This window comes from Notamacropus eugenii, chromosome 1 (assembly GCF_028372415.1).
Source record: "Notamacropus eugenii isolate mMacEug1 chromosome 1, mMacEug1.pri_v2, whole genome shotgun sequence".
Taxonomy (NCBI): Eukaryota; Metazoa; Chordata; class Mammalia; order Diprotodontia; family Macropodidae; genus Notamacropus; species Notamacropus eugenii.
Window position 1 is genome coordinate 325094718 of NC_092872.1, and position 7456 is coordinate 325102173.

At 34.7% G+C, this 7456-nt stretch overlaps 1 pseudogene; it reads left to right on the top strand.

Annotated features, from left to right (window-relative positions):
• The first annotated feature begins 5291 nt into the window (after positions 1–5291).
• Positions 5292–6997, top strand: LOC140525568 (DNA topoisomerase I, mitochondrial-like; annotated as a pseudogene).
• Positions 6998–7456: the final 459 nt, after the last annotated feature.

The following is a 7456-nucleotide window of genomic DNA, read 5'->3' on the forward strand; positions in this document are numbered from 1 at the left end:
GAAAATATGATTTGTGAGGTGTCAACAAAGACCAAAGGATCTCCAAAACCTACTTCTCTTGCAGAGTTCTTTTCAAAATACATTTTGCCAATGTATTACAATGAAGGCACATGAACTCTGATTGCATTCTGGGATTATTAACCATATCAAAGGATTTATCAGGAAAATCTCAAGTACATTTTGCCCCAAGCACTTTCCCCTTCATTACTATACTGGAGAAAATGAAAAACATCTGTTATTCATTCATTTGCATGTTACTCATCTAAATGTGTGTGTTATACCCCCAGTAAGTGAGTGTGTTATGCCAGTGGTTTCCAAATTTTATGTAGTAAGCCTTCCTTTTTTTTTTATAAAAAACCTCATTATTTACCCTTCTTTTCATAATGTAAACTATGCAATTAATTTTCTTACTTTGCATTTTATTAAAATAAAATTAATAATTTATTATAATATAAATCTTTGGCATATAACAAAATAATATACATACACATCTATTATTGATAAAAATTCTTTACAATTTTAATATTTGTAACATAAAATATAATATTATAGTATAATATTATTATTGTGATGGGTAGACTTATTTTTGGTCTATAATTTTTAAAAAAATGTGTCATTGCTAACAGTTATTCATAATTTATTTTCAATCAATACTCAAAATTGGTATTCGAAGTAGCTATAACAGAAACACTGTTAAGATATTAAATAGTGATAAAATATGTCTCTTTGCTTAATCAGCCGGAGAACTCTATTTCGTATAGCCAAAAAATACAAAAATTTTCAGTTTCAAATGCTTATTTAAAATACTATTATAGATAAGACTAAATATATCCTATTTGTCTATGAGAGATGGGCTCCTTATCTAGTCTGTTTAGAAACTGCTACATCTTTAAAATGAGATAAGAATTGTACCTGTAGACTTTTCAAGAAGTTGATAAATAACCTACTTTCTTCTATTTGATCAACAAACCAGTTATTTTTTAATTGAGTAACAAAATATAATTTTATAAACTTATTATCCACAGACCTAACCTTTTCATAAATGCCTCCACTTTATCTTTCTAGATCATAGTAAAAATTTAAGAACTTTGAGTTGATTCAAAGGACTTGGATTTTCAAAAACATTTACCAAATATTCAACTTTATTATGAAATTATTGTTATGAAATGCATTTATTTCATCTCTATTTATGTCACTAAGAAAAATGCCAATTTCTTCTGTAGGCTCAAATATCCCTCAAACTACTTTGACCTGAGAAAGCCAGTGTGCTTTACAGTATTATAATAAAGTCACTGTGCTCCGTCACACAATTTTGCAAAAGTCTTCATTTCAATAGATTAAAAAAAAAGTTGAGAGCTCTTGAAACAACTTGAAAAATCAATATATAGCTCCCCACTCTTATCTCTCCATATAAGATTATTGTGTTGAAATTACATGAGGGGACACATTTTAAACTAGTGCCTATAGACCTGTATCAAGGTACTGGTGATCTATCAGTGAAAAGTCCAATATAATTCCCTTAAATCATATCATTTTAAAAAAAGGCCCTATACATTGCATTGAAAATTTCTCTTGACATAACAGTGACAGTTCATGTTAAAAGATCTGGTTTCAAATTCCACCTCTGCTAATGACTTACCTGTGTGACCTGTAGGTCAAGGTCTCTCTTTGCCTCAATTTTCTTATTAGCAAAATAAAGGGATTATATTATATCTACTGTGATTCCTGCATACTCAAAGACTGTGATGCTTGAAATTCAAGTAACATATTTAACTATATTTGTTACTTCATTCATTTGCAATGTAAAATAGAAAGATTTTAGTTTCTCAATTAATTTCAAAGGTTTTTGGGCTTGTAGGAAATTCTCTTTCCCACCACATTATTTGCAAATGGAACCATTCAAAGCCACTTTGTATATGATCTACCAAACACTGGGGAAGAGAATACACACACACACACACACACACACACGCATATATATGTACATATATATGTAAATATGTGTATATACACATATATACATGTGTATATGTATGTTTACACACATATACATATGTTATACACACACACTATATATATATATTATAGGTCTTTTTGAGATGGCAAAGAATGGGAATCTGAATTGGTTAGAAAATAACTGAATAAATTATAGTAAATATTTAGAAATAAGGTGATATAAAAACAAAAAACATAGGTGAAAATTTTTTTTAAAGGGCATTAGAATAAATGATGACTAGTAAAATGAAAAGAAATTACCTTTAGAGGAAGGAGTTCCTCCATCCAATGAAATGTAGCATAAAATCGTCAGAAACCTTTTAGTGTTTAGAAGGAAGACTCCTGGGAGGCTCCAAAGCTTGCCCTAACTCAGGTAGAAGAGGCTGGTAGGGAGGGAAATGCAATTAGTTGGAGATTTTCCCCAACCTGTAAGAGGTGCAGCAGGGGACAGAACCAGACCTCAGTAGGTGAATGTACAGAAACATGGAATCAGGTATTACATATATGCATGCACATGCACATACGCATGTCCTTTGGACCTTCCATCATAAAAGATGGGACCAAATTTTGCTTGAGGGCATGTTCAAGGAGTAAGAGACCAGGACAATACCAGGACAGCCTATTGAGAACAACATGTTTGGTCAGGTCCTGTTCCCACATCAGCAGAGGGTGGGATTGTTGATGATTACTGAAGGAGAAGATGGCAGAGATAATGCCAAGGCCTGTTCTCATGTTGTCACCAGGGGGAGGCAGAAGCCATGTAATATGGCAGAGAGTAGGACTTGATTCCAGCCACCATCCTTATAGGGCAGTAACATTTAGATTGAAGATGGAATATGACCAGGGAGGTTCTCATTATTCCAATCAAGGATGCTCACCTAGAGTAGGCACAAAAAATTAAGTCTAGAGATGTGAACAAAGAGAACATTCCCAGCTCAAAGAAGAAATGCTATTGGTTAAAATATTCCTCAGAGAGAAACTCCAAAGAGGAGAATAACTCTACAAAAATACAAGTAAAGCTTCAGAGGGAGGGGGCAAATGATTTTTGCCACAAGGATTCTGAGAGAAGTAATTAAGCAAGAGATTAAAAAATAAGATTAGAGGTCTTTGGGGGAAAATTGGAAGAATAATCAATAACTTAGATCCAAAGGGGGAAATGATGGTGCAAAAAGTAGACCTTATGGGAAAAAATAAACTAGACAAACAGAATTCAATGACTGAATGAAAAAAGAAATATTAGCACAAAGTCAAAAGGTGGAAAAGTTAGAATGTGATCTTAATACTAAAAACAACTGACTTGGAAAACAGGTCAAGAAGAAATAATTTAAGAATAATTGAATTTCAAGTCACATGATCAAAACATAGTAGACTAAGGTCTTTTATATGATTCCTACTAATTCTCAAATCCCTTTCCCCTAAAAAGGAGACCTGTTCCAGGTTTAGAACAACTGCAACTGAATTAACACCAGAGAATGATTATCATTATACTCAACACTCTTCACTAACCAGTCTCCAGGCTTTCATCAATGATTTATGAACTGACCCTTGGTTTGTGCCTGTGTCCTACATAGAAACTACTTTCCTGTTTTAGAGAGTGCAGGTACATTTCACTACATTCCCTGGCTCCAACCCCAAAGCAAATACTGATTATGCTCAGCTATCCCATCAGGATAGTGGAGAAAATACAGTTGTCTTATATTTTGAGTGACTGCTAGGTTACGAATGTCCAAGACTAGAGGAACTCTCTTCCCATTCTCAACGAAACTTTTAAAAAAGTAGAAAATGCTGGTTTAGCCCAGAAACAGAAGAAAAATATGAAAGCCAAGGAAGGAACAGAGGTAGGAGGCCAATGTGAGTGGCTGCACCAGGTTTCAAAGAGAAGAGACTGAAAATCAACTTCTGCCCCCCAGATGCTACTTAAGTCAGAGACTAAGACATAAGGAACATAAATGTGCCAAGGTGAGAAGATGAGGCAGCTTTGCAGTCTAGCTCCTGGGTCGGTAGCCACTATCAACGAGAGAGGAGTGAGAAATCAAGTGACAGAAAAATAGAGGGATAAAATGCCTGAAACACCAAAGATTTCCAGAGAAATCAAATTCAATTAAAAATCTAAACCACAAGGAGATAAATCAGCAGAAAAGATGCTAAAACTAGGAGAATGGATAAGTATTAAACCTTCTAAAAGAGTACATAGCTCTTTAGAATTATGACATGAAGAAAGGTGGACCAAGGCCTGATAAAGCAGATAATTCTTTCTAATCCTAAGGGAGTATAAAGCAAGAAAAGGAAATTAGAGAAGGGCTGCAAAGGAAAATGAAATTTATATAAGAAAAAATTCAAAAGGAAGAAAGGTTAGAATTTATGGCTTTCAAAACAGAAACAATTAGAAATTTGCAGAAAAAAAAAGAATTTAAGGACAGGTAAGTTTCTCTAAAGAAGCAAAAAAAAAGAACAACAGATTTGTAATACAAAAATATTGAATTGGAGAGAAATCTGGTAGAAGAGAAGCAAAAAGTAATATTAAAATTATTTCTATACAGATCAAATCCATTGGCCTCAAAGATAGAATGCACAAAAATAATTTAAGGACAATCATTTTCCTACAAGAGTATGACATATGAAAAATCTGAACACCACAATGCAAGAAAGATACAAGAAAATTGACTAGAAGTTCTAAATGCAAAAAACCCCAAAGCACTCATTCAAGGAATGCATAGATACGCTCCAAGAAAATACACTTTCACGCACACGCACACGCACGCACACACAACAACAACAACAACACCCCCATATTCTTCAGACTCCAAGATACATAGTGATCAAATTTAACAACTCCAATAACAGCAAATTCTTTAGTCAGGCAGAAGAAAGGCTTTCAAATATAAAAGAAAGAAAATTTGAATAACACAAAATACTCCACACTCACTAGAAACTATGACAGGCATGAAATAATATGTTTCAAAAAGCAAAGGAGCTCAAAATGTTATCTAAAATATCAAACACTGTACACTAGCACCTAATCAACAATTTTGAAAGATGAACAGTCAACCTCAAAAATAGATTTTGAGATATTCCTGCAAAAATAAAATAAGACCAGATACAAGCAGAATATCAACTTGTAAACAACAGAATCAGAAGATGCTACAAAACACAAATTACTATTTCCCACTTGGCCTCTGGTTAAATAAGCATATATATAAATAGCCCCTAGCATGTGCTATGATACCAAGTCTAGTTATCTCCTGAATGCCTGGAGAACACAGTACTTCTGACTGGGGTCAGCATAGAGAAGGGAGGGATCTGCAAGATCCAGGTGGCAAGAGGAAAAAAGTGAAGATGGTGTGAAATGGAAACAATTGGAACATAAGGGGTCATACTTTGCACCCTTATGTGAATCATTTTCAGATGAAGTTCACTCCTTTTATGATGGAAAAGCTATGGAGTTGAGTTTAGCAACTGAAGAGATTCCTCCCTTTTATGGGAAAATGTTGGGTCATGAATAAACAACAAAGGAAGTTTTTCAAAATAACTTCTTCAGTGACTGGTGTAAGGAAATGACAGTGGAAGAGAAAAAGATAATCAAGTACCTGGACAAGAGTGACTTCACAGAGATACACAAATACTTTATTGACAAAAACGAAACCTGAAAAACTTTGCCTGAAGAGGATAAACAGAAGCTAAAAGAAGAGGCAGAAAGACTTCAGGAAGAGTTTGGCTACCGTATATTAGATGGCTACAGAGACAAAATGGTTAATTTCAAGACTGAGTCATTGGGGTTGTTTCATTGTTGTAGGGACCATCCAAAAATTGGGATGTTGAAGAAATTAATAATGCCAGAAAATGTAATTATAAACTGCAGCAGGAACTCGAAAATACCAGAACCACCTCCAGGTCACAAATCAAAAGAAGTACACTTTGAAAACACAATCACTTGGCTAGCATCATGGCCTGAGAACATCCAGAATTACATTAAACACATCATGCTGAACCCCAGCTCAAAGTTTAAAGGGGAGAAGGACTGGCAGAAATATTAAATAGGATATATACCTGAAGGGGATAATACCTGAAGGGGATAGTAGACAAAGTCCTTTTTCAGTACCATTTTGATTGGAAATCAAGAGAAACGAAAAAGCAACAGAGCTGTAGCTCTTTTCTTTCATTAATAAGCTGGCCCTGAGAGGTGGTAATGAGAAAGAAGAGGTAACAGAAACTGTTGACTGCTGCTCTCTTTGTGTTGAACACCTACAGTTACACCTTGAGTTGAAAGGGCAGGAACACGCTATTGAATTTGACGTCTTGCAAAAGTTTTTTATCTGATACTACAACAAAGTGCCTGTTGAAAAGCCAGTATTTAAGAATTTGCAGCTCTTCATGGAGAACAAGAACCTAGGAGATGACGTGTTTGATAGACTTAATACATCAACCTTGAACAAATATCTTCAGGATCTGATGCATGGATTGACAGCCAAGGTGTTCAGGATTTATAATGCATTCATCACACGCAGGAACAACTGGAAACACTGACCAATGCTGAAGACAACATAGCAGCTAAAATTTTGTCCCACGACTGAGAAAAACTGAGCAGTAGCCATTTTATGCAAATCAGGGGGCAACTCCTAAGACTTTTGAGAAGTTCATGCAAAATCTCCAGACAAAAACTGATGCTAAAAAGGAACAGCTAGTGTTGGCAAAAGAGGAGCTAGAGAACAAAAGCTGATGCCAAAGTGATAAAGGATGTAAAGTCCAAGAGAAATGTGGACAAGAAGAAAAACTGCTGGCCAAGTTAGAAGTACAACACATGAAGTTGCGTACCCAAGCCACAGACAAAGAAGAAAACAAGCAGACTGTCCTGGGTACCTTCAAACTCAACTACTTAGATCCCAGAATTAATGTCACTTGGTGTAAGAAGTTTGGAGTGCCAGTGGAGAAGATTTATAGTAAAACTCAGAGGGAGAAGTTTGCATGAGCAATTGATATGGCAGATTAAGAGTATGAGTTCTAAGCTAGAATTTCTGTATCTATTTTTGAATTGTTGAGGTTTTCAATTATTAAACAACATTGAGAGAAAAAAACAAACTCAAATTACCAAAGAAATAATGAATATGGAAATAAATTACTCCATTTCTAGAAGTAATTTTTTTTTAAAGAGAAAAATGAAAGGCTGACTTTCAAGATAAAGAGGAAACAATCAGGAGTTATCAAGAGATGAAAAACTATACAAGAGGTAAGCAAAATTGACAGAGAAGTGCACCAAATAAATCCTATCCACATAAACCAATGTATTTTGTGAAATAAAATTGCAGAGTGGAAATTTTCATCTTTCAGGAGGAGGGAGGTAGAGCATAGAGGGAGTGAAGTGTATCATTGTGAATATGAGTGAACAGCAAAGGCACGATAATAGCTAGAATTTTGCAGAAGAGGATGTGGGAGAATAGAAAAGATGGTAAATGGGAGGGAATGA